We start from the raw sequence: 10,272 nt of genomic DNA on the forward strand, positions 1-10,272 counted from the left end.
CGAAGGGGCAGAACAGAGCGAGCGCGGGCCGCGGGGCTGCGGCGTGGTCCTCTTCCGCCACCTGTCGACAACATTGGCTCATTGCAGTTTTTTGAGGCAACTGCTTAGCACTGTTCGTCACGTTTACACCATTCAAATGAAAATAGTTACTGAATCCACAGGGGAAATACATAATCCTACAAATGTGGATTACCTATTTTATTGAGTAAATTAACCTTGATTTTTCAGCATCTAAAATAAGGGAAGCAGAGTTCAGGCCGGCCCGTGGCTCACTCGGGAGAGTGTGGTGCTGATAACACCAAGGCCACGGGTTCGGATCCCATATAGGGATGCCAGGTTGCTCACTGGGTGAGCGTGGTGCTGACAACACCAAGTCAAGGGTTAAGATCCCCTTACCGGTCATCTTTTAAAATAAGGGAAGCAGAGTTCTGATATCTTTTTTCTTACAATCGGTTGATGCTTAAGAGTATGTAAAGGTATTGCATATTTTGAAGGTTTTTGTTGTTACTGATTTTCAGAAAACGTGCTCACCCTAAAGGTACTGGAGGAATTTTTAGAAGAGAAAGAGTATATGAGTAATATTTGCAAGCAGAAGTAGGGGTGGTTTCTGCCGAATTAACATTGTGGAGCTCCTTGTGGAATCAACGTATGCAAAAGCATGAAAGATTGTGCATGTGTTGCACGGGCCTGCACATTCACTGGAAGCTTGGGACGATGCTATCAAAAGCCACAGGTGTTCATATCCTTGGATTCGGTGATCTAACTTGAAGAATTTTATCAAGAAAAGAATCCATAAATGTGAAAAGAGTAATATGGATAATATTCTTCATAAGATTGTTTAAAGTTTAACAGAATTCAAGTCACGGCTCATCCAGAACGTGGAATATTACACAAACATAAAAATTATCTTAACATGTAATAATACGAAAAAATTGATGTCTAAGAAGATATAAAATATCTAAGTAGGTAAAAACAATAATATTGAATAAAGCTGGAAAAGAATACTAAAAATATTATAACTGAGTTAGAGTGGTGCAGTTAGATTACACAACAAATACTGGAATGCTTTCTTGTTGTAATAAGTTTAAGTAATGCAGAAGTATATAAAGTAAGAAGGCGATATCATTACCTTCCTGCCTCCGGTCTGTCTGCTCCCTGTTAATAGACTGGTGTGAACACTCCAGATCTTTTCCCTTGGAGTTACACACACACGTGCATGCACACATGTATACATGTACACACTATTATACCTAGTGTTACTGAAACATAAAAGTGATATTTCTTGCAACTTGCTTCTTTTAAATTTGTGCCTTGTATGTCTTTCTGGATCAATACAGAGCTACCTCATTATTTTTAACATATGTTTATATAATGTGATCTACTCTAATATACATATTTCTCAATTGATAGATACTTGTTTCTTCTAAGTTTTAAAATGATAAATAATTCTGCAAATAACCCCTCTTGTACATTTAGTTTGGTGTACCTTATTATGAATTTAAGCTTCTCATTTATTCACTGGTATTTCCTTAGAGAATTTCCTATTCATATCTCTCACCAATTTTTCTGTTTCATCGTTTACATGCTTTCATTTATCTGTGGGAATGCTTTATGAATTTTAGATTTTTACTGAGATTCCACTGAATTTAGAAATTGGTACCATATAGAATTTTTCCATCCAGAACATATTTCTCCTCTTTTATTCTGGTCTTCTTTTATATCCCTTGGCAAAATTTTATTATTTTCTTTATTTATATCTTGTACACTTCCTGTTATAATTTATATAACATAAAGAAGACATTTTCAATGGTTATTTGCATAACTAAAATAATTTTCAATTGAAATAACTACTAGTTAGTTGAAATTATAGAAATTACTTAAATCTATAATGACTGTCATATAATAAATAAAGATGTATGAAAAGTAGCCTGTTAACTTGTTTGTATAAAAGGGAAATCAATACATTGACTTAATGTCTTCTAAAATGGCAAAAACATGATGTGTGTGTTTATATATATATATAAAAGAGTGAGAGAAGAAAAACCACAGTCTGAGAACAGCAAGCTGCGCTCTCCTTTCGTTGGGCAGCTGCTGATTAGCTTAGCTGGCAGGAAGCAAAGACGCCACTTGTGCTATTTGGCCTTGTGTGGCTGAGTCATTAAAGAAGATAATTTCAGTTACTTTCAATTCTCCACAACCCCTTGAGCATTTAAGCTGTGAATAGAATGAGTGGCCCTTTCTCAACATCTCTGTGGCGAGTCCCACTGGTCCCAGAGTGTCTCCCCCAGGTCCCCAGGACACATTGTGATGCTGTACACCGGCCACACCGGTAGATACAAGTTTTCCAAAACTCCAATTTTTACTTGAGTAAAAATGATACTGAAATACAATGATACAAGAAATACTGCCAGTTACTTTCTTTGAAGTGACAGGCTTCTTTCCTTCTTTTTAAAGAAACTGTCTGCCAAATATCCAAGTCTGAATCATCAGTTTGCCAGTCTTTCTTTCAAGGAAAAATCGTGTTCCATGAAAAAGGTGACCGGTGTAGCTCACGACTCAGTCACGTAAGCTCCTTTCTTCAAGACAGTCATCAAAACTGAGGGTGTAACAGACATGCTCTCTGCATACTTCCCTTGAGACATACCCAAGGTCTTTAATCAATTCATAAAATAAATTTAACAAAACCAATGCTTTTTCTTTCCTTATCAAGGATGTTGAATAAAGCAAACTTTTTTTTTTTTTTTAACTGTAAGTGCTCGGAGTAAACAATACAGTGACCACTACACAGATTCATGCCTCTGCTTTGATCGTGCCAGACGTCTGCGGTCCTGCACGCCATTGCTTTCGCACCGTCAGTGTAAAGGTCAGCACGGAGAAGACAGGAGGTAACATTAGTATTATTATGACAGTAGCTCTGACCTCAAAGACTTGGTACAAGGATCTTGGGGACCTCCCTAGGTCTGTGATCCGCACTTTGAGAACTGCTTCAGTGGAGGACTGTACTGCATGAATATACCACAATTTAATCTTCTCCTGATGGGTATTTGGGGTGATTTCAGTTTTCTGCTGTTACAAGAAGTGCTGCTGTGAACATTCTCAGGGACACATGGGTTTGGGTGAATACACGTGTATATTTCTGTTGGGTATATACCAACAAGTGGGATTCTCATAGACTATGTGTGTATTCACTTTAGCAGTGCCTAATGGTTTTCCAAAGCGGTCATACCAGTTTCTACTCCCAGCAGCAGAGTACGAGGATTCCTACTGCTCTACGTCCTCAGTGATGCTTGGAATTGTCTTTTTCATTGCAGGCATTCTACTAGATGGGTAGTAGTATCTCAATGGAGTTTTAATTTGCCTTTCCCCAATGATTAATTAATCTGGTCATTTTTTCAAAGTTTATCATCCATTTGGATATCCTTTTATTGTGAAGTAACTGAATCAAATTTTATATTATTTTATTATTCATGTTTTTTTAATTTGTAAGAGACATTCCGTGGCTTGCCTTTTTATTCTCTTAATGTTGTTTTTAGTGAACAGGGGTTATTAATTTTTACCAGATTATTTAATTTATTTTAAATTTACATAGAGTAAAATTCACCACTTTTTGGTGTTCAGAGTGTTTTGTCAGATGCATAGAGTTGCGTAGCCTCTACCACAATCAAAATGCAAAACCATTCCATCACCACCAGAACCTCACCCATGCTGCCCCCTGTAGCTGGCTCTTTCTCCTACCCCTAACCTCTGGCCACCACTGATCTGTTCTCCATCTCTGTACGTTTGTCTTTTGAGTCTGGATTCTTTCACGTATTGGAGATACATTCATGTCGCATGTATCAACAGTTTATTCTTCTTTATTACTGAACACTATTCCGTGGAATGCATGTCTATACATGTGCAAGTTGAAGGATATTTGAACTGTTTCCAATTTGGGGGCAATTTTGAATAAATCTGCTGCAAGCATTCTTGTTCCTGTTTTTGGGTGAACATAAATTTTCATTTCTCTTGGGTCAGTAGTTAAAAGTGGGATTGCTGAGTCATCAATAGAGTTTAATTTTAGCATAGTCTAACTTTCCAATTTTTTTTGTTTCCTTTATGGTGAGTGCTTTTCTTTATTTTATTTTATTTTGTCAATATACAATGTGGTTGACTATTGTGGCCCATTACAAAAACCTCCCTCCCTCCTCCCTCTCCCCCCTCCCTCCCAACAATGTCCTTTCTGTTTGCTTGTCGTATGAATTTCAAGGAATTGAAATTGTTGTGTCTTCTCCCCCCCACCGTCTTTTCTCTGTATTTATTTATTTATTTTTAGCTCCCACAACTAAGTGAGAATATGTGATATTTCTCTTTCTGTGCCTGACTTGTTTCACTTAGTATAATTCTCTCTAGGTCCATCCATGTTGTTGCAAATGGCAGTATTTCATTCTTTTTTATAGCTGAGTAGTATTCCATTGTGTAGATATAGCACATTTTCCGTATCCACGCATCCGATGATGGACATTTGGGCTGGTTCCAACTCTTGGCTATTGTAAAGAGTGCTGCGATGAACATTGGGGAACAGGTATACCTTCGACTTGATGATTTCCATTCCTCTGGGTATATTCCCAGCAGCGGGATAGCTGGGTCATATGGTAGATCTATCTGTAATTGTTTGAGGAACCTCCATACCATTTTCCATAGAGGCTGCACCATTTTAAAGTCCCACCAACAATGTATGAGAGTTCCTTTTTCTCAGCAACATCACAGCATTTATCATTCACAGTCTTTTGTATATTAGCCATCCTAACTGGGGTGAGATGGTATCTCAGTGTGGTTTTGATTTGCATTTCCCAAATGCTGAGTGATGTTGAGCATTTTTTCATGTGTCTGTTGACCATTCATATATCTTCCTTAGAGAAATGCCTATTTAGCTCTTTTGCCCATTTTATAATTGGGTTGCTTGTTTTTTTCTTGTAAAGTTGTTTGAGTTCCTTGTATATTCTGGATATTAATCCTTTGTTGGATGTATATTTTGCAAATATTTTCTCCTACACTGTTGGTTGTCTTTTAACTCTGTTAATTGTTTCTTTTACTCTGCAGAAGCTTTTTAGTTTGATATAATCCCATTTGTTTATTTTTCCTTTGGTTGCCCGTGCTTTTGGGGTCATATTCATGAAGTCTGTGTCCAGTCCTACTTTCTGAAGTGTTTCTCCTATGTTTTCTTTAAGAAGTTTTATTGTGTCAGGGTGTATATTTAATTCTTTAATCTATTTTGAGTTGACTTTAGTGTATTCATTCTCCTGCATATTGATATCCAGTTCTCCCAGTACCATTTGCTGAAGAGACAGTCTCTTCCCTAATGTATAGGCTTGGTGCCTTTGTCAAAGATCAGATGGCTGTAGGTGTGTGGGTGGATTTCTGGATTCTCTATTCTATTCCATTGATCAGTGTGTCTGTTGTTATGCCAGTACCATACTGTTTTGGTTATTATAGCTTTGTAGTATAGTTTGAAGTCAGGTAGTGTTATGCCTCCAGCTTTATTTTTTTTGCTCAGTATTGCTTTGGCTATGCATGGTCTTTTGTTATTCCATATAAATGTCTGGATAATTCTTTCCATTTGTGAGAAAAATGTCATTGGAATTTTGATGGGGATTGCATAGTGAAAATGTCCATACAACCTAAAGTGAAAATGTCTGGAGAGTTCTTTCCATTTGGAGAAAAATGTCATTGGAATTTTGATGGGGATTGCATTGGATTTGTATATCACTTTGGGTAGTATGGACATTTTCACTATGTTGATTCTTCCAATCCAAGAGCATGGGATATCTTTCCATCTTCTTGTATCCTCTCTAATTTCTCTCAGCAGTGGTTTGTGGTTCTCATTATAGAGATTTTTCACATCCTTGGTTAACTCAATTCCTAAGTATATATTTTTTTGGGGGGGTGGCTATTGTAAATGGGCAAGCTTTCTTGATTTCCCTTTCTGCATGTTCACTACTGGAGAATAGAAATAATACTGATTTTTGTGTGCTGATTTTGTATCCTGCTACTGTGCTGAAATCATTTATCAACTCCAAGAGTTTTTTTGTAGAAGCTTTAGGCTGTTTGATATATAGGATCATGTCATCTGCAAACAGGGACTGTTTGACTTCATCTTTTCCAATCTGGATGCTCTTTATTTCCTTCTCTTCTCTAACTGCTCTGGCTAGTACTTCCAACACTATGTTGAATAGGAGTGGTGAGAGTGGGCATCCTTGTCTAGTTCCTGTTCTTAAAGGAAAAGCGTTCAGCTTTTCCCCATTCAAGATGATATTGGCAGTGGGTTTGGCATATATGGCTTTAATTATGTTGAGATACTTTCCATCTATACCTAACTTATAGAGGGTCTTTGTCATGAATGAATGTTGAATTTTATCAAATGCTTTTTCATCATCTATAGAGATGATCATATGGTCCTTGTGTTTGATTTTATTAATATGGTGTATCACATTTATTGATTTGCATATGTTGAACCAACTTCGCATCCCTGGGATGAATCCCACTTGATTGTGGTGAATAATTCTACGTATGTGTTGCTGTATTCTGTTTGCTAGTATTTTAGTGAGGATTTTTGCATCTATATTCATCAAGGATATCGGCCTGTAGTTTTCTGTTTTGGTTATATTTTTACCTGGTTTTGGTATCAGGATGATGTTTGCTTCATAGAATGAGTTTGGGAGATTTGCATCTGTTTCAATCTTTTGGAATAGTTTGTAAAGAATCAGTGTCAATTCCTCTTTGAATGTTTGGTAAAATTCCGCTGTGAATCCATCTGGTCCTGGGCTTTTCTTTGTTGGGAGCCTTCTGCTAACAGCTTCAATCTCCTTTATTGTTATTGGTCTGTTCAGATTTTCTACGTCTTCATGGCTCAGTTTTGGGAGCTTGTGTGTGTCCAGAAATTTATCCATTTCCTCCAGATTTTCAAATTTGTTGGCGTATAGTTGTTTATAGTAGTCTCAAATGATTCCTTGTGTATTTCAGCTGAATCAGTTGTAATATCTCCTTTTTCATTTCTAATTTTTGTTATTTGAATCTTCTCTCTTCTTTTTTTTGTTAGCCATGCTAATGGTTTGTCAATTTTATTTATCTTTTCGAAAAACCAACTTTTTGATTCATTGATCTTTTGTATTGTTTTTTGGGTTTCAATTTCATTCAGTTCTGCTCTGATCTTAATGATTTCTTTCCATCTGCTAACTTTAGGTTTGGATTGTTCTTGTTTTTCTAGTTCTTTAAGGTGAATTGTTAGGTTGTTCACTTGCCATCTTTCCATTCTTCTGAAGTAAGCATTTAATGCGATAAATTTCCCCCTTAGTACTGCTTTTGCAGTATCCCCCAGGTTTTGGTATGATGTATCATTATTTTCATTAGTTTCAATAAATTTTTTAATTTCCTGCTTGATTTCTTCTTGGACCCATATGTCATTACGTAGAATGCTGTTTAATTTCTTTTTTTTTTTTTTTTTTGTCATTTTTTCGTGACCGGCACTCAGCCAGTGAGTGCACCGGTCATTCCTATATAGGATCCGAACCCGCAGCGGGAGAGTCGCCGCTTTCCCAGCGCAGCACTCTACCGAGTGCGCCACGGGCTCGGCCCTGCTGTTTAATTTCCATGTGGTTGTATAGTTTCCAGAATTTCATTTGTTATTGATTTCTAATTTTAAAATACATGGGATAATTCCAATTTTTTTGAATTTGTTGAGACTTGATTTGTGACCTAATATGTGATCTGTCCTGGAGAATGATCCATGTGCTGATGAGAAGAATGAATATTCTGAGGTTGTTGGATGGAATGTTCTATAGATATCTACCAAGTCCAATTGGTCTAGAGTCTTGTTTAGATCTTGTGTTTCTCTGCTGATTCTTTGCCTAGATGATCTGTCTAATATTGACAGTGGGTTGTTCAGGTCCCCTGCTATTACGGTATTAGTGTCTATTTCCTTCTTTAGGTCTAATAGAGTTTGTTTTATAAATTGGGTACATATATATTTATGACTATTATGTCTTCTTGATGGATCAATCCTTTTATCATTATGTAGTGTCCCTCATTGTCTCTTTTTACTATTTTTAGTTTAAAGTCTATTTTATCAGATATAAGGATAGCTACTCCAGCTCGTTTTTCTTTTCTGTTTGCATGGTAAATCTTTTTCCATCCTTTCACTCCACCTCCCCTGCTGGACGTCTCACCACTCCGTGCGCAGTGGGCTGGGCTGGGAATGGAGCCGGGTGGTGGCGGTGAAGCCTATCTGCTGGATTGCGTGATGGCGGCCCTGCTGGGCATGTGGTCTCCACGGAGCTTCTGCCTCCCCCACTGGACGTCTCCCTGTTCTGTATGCACTTGATAGGTTGTAAATAGGTTGATTTGTGGGAGAGAGCGATGCTGGGGAATGTCTGTTCCGCCATCATCCAGACCCTCTGTATGTTTCCTCACTGAAAGTGAAATTTCTCCACACCTCAGGGGTTGCAATCACCTACATACATCACCTATTTCGTATCCATCAATGGTCTGGCATGCCAAGGCATACTAGAGTTTGAAAGTATTTAAATATGCTTCTCGAACATCAAGTATAAAACCTTAGTTATGTTCAGTGGTATAATTTGTATGTTTGAGGCCAAAAACAATCGTTTTACCAGCTCCTGGTGAGTGCTTTTTCATGTCCTGTTAAAGAAATCTTTGTATGTCCTCTTCCTGGCTGGTCTCTGTGGCATGTGTCTCAAGATGCTCTGTGTGGGAACTGCTGATAGTGAGATGTCTTCAGGAAATGTCAAAATTGGGCACCCTGCCCCCAACTTCCAAGCCACAGCTGTTATGCCAGATGGTCCGTTCAAAGATACCAGCCTGTCTGACTACAAAGGAAAACATGCTGTGTTCTTGTTTTGCCCTCTTGACTTCATCTGTGTGTGCCCCACGGAGATCACTGCTTTCAGTGATGGGGCAGGAGAATTTAAGAACAACTGCCAGGTATCGGTGTTTCTGTGGATCCCCACTTCTGTCACCTGGCATAAATCGGCACCCCTAAGAAACAAGGAGGACGGGACCCACGAACTTTCCCTTGGTGTCAGACCCCAAGCGTACCATTGCTCAGGATTATGGGGTCTTGAAGCTTTACGAAGGCTTTTCTTTTAGGGGCCATTTATCGTCGATAAAGAGAATATCCTTCAGCAGATCACTGTGAACCACCTGCTTGTCGGCCGTTCTGTGGATGAGACTAGTTCAGGCCTTCCAGTTCACTGACAAGCACGGGGAAGTGTGCCCAGCTGGCTGGGAGCCTGACAGTGATACCATCAAGCCCGATGTGCAAAAGAGCACAGAATACTTCCCCAAGCAGGAGTGCTGGGTCGTTTTAGTGCTGAGCTGCCCTGGGCAGCCGTGAGAACAAAACCTCCTTTGTACTTTTCTCATGCTTAAAACACAAGACTTTAGATTCAGCCGCGATGTGGTGTGTGTGATACAGGACGGCCATTCCTACAGGGGTTTGGGAGGCCAGCCTTTCTTCCCTTGGGTGGGGGGATGTCCTGTGCTGTGTTGTGCGGCAGGCCATCTGATGTGTGTGATGTAGCAGAAGTGGGCTTCAGCCCACCAATCCCTTGTAGTTTCTATTAAACTTGAACTGAGACCTTAAAGAAAAACAAGAAATCTTGCCAGCAAGGTCACAAATATATGCCTCTATTTCATTTTCTAGAAGTTTCATTGCTTACCTTTCACATTCAGATCTATCATTTGCCTGGCATTGATTCCTTGTTTGTGCGATAAAATAGGGGGCAGGGTTGATTCCCTGACCCTTCCCCCCAAATATGAATATCCAGTTCACCTGGCGCTATTTATTTAAAAGACTGTACTTTCTCCACTCTTCTGCAATATCATCTTTGTCTTAAAGATAGTGTCCAAATATGCCTAGGTCTGTTCTTGTACTTTCTATTCTATGGATCTATTTGTCTCCCTCGTGCCACCAGCTAACTGTCAGATTACTAGAGTGTCATGAGTCTTGTTATCCAGTAGAATATATTCTGTTGTCTTCCTTTTTCTCTCCTTCCTTTCCCCTTACTTCTTTGTCTTCTTCAAGAGTGCCTTGGTTATTCTTGAAATTTCTGTTGCCGTGTAAATTTTAGAAAGTGCCTATCAATTTTCATAAAATAAATGCTTGTTGGGAGCTTTAAACCTGTCGGGTAAAACTGACATTTTAAAAATATTGAGTCTTCCATTTCATCACCATGATATGTCCCTCTATTAGGTCTTTAATTTTGGTATTCAGATATT

The 10,272-nt window shown here is 38.6% G+C and overlaps 1 pseudogene; it reads left to right on the plus strand.

The window, feature by feature from the left end:
* The first annotated feature begins 8,763 nt into the window (after positions 1–8,763).
* Positions 8,764–9,388, plus strand: LOC134378934 (peroxiredoxin-1-like; annotated as a pseudogene).
* Positions 9,389–10,272: the final 884 nt, after the last annotated feature.

This window comes from Cynocephalus volans, chromosome 5 (assembly GCF_027409185.1).
Source record: "Cynocephalus volans isolate mCynVol1 chromosome 5, mCynVol1.pri, whole genome shotgun sequence".
Classification (NCBI taxonomy): Eukaryota; Metazoa; Chordata; class Mammalia; order Dermoptera; family Cynocephalidae; genus Cynocephalus; species Cynocephalus volans.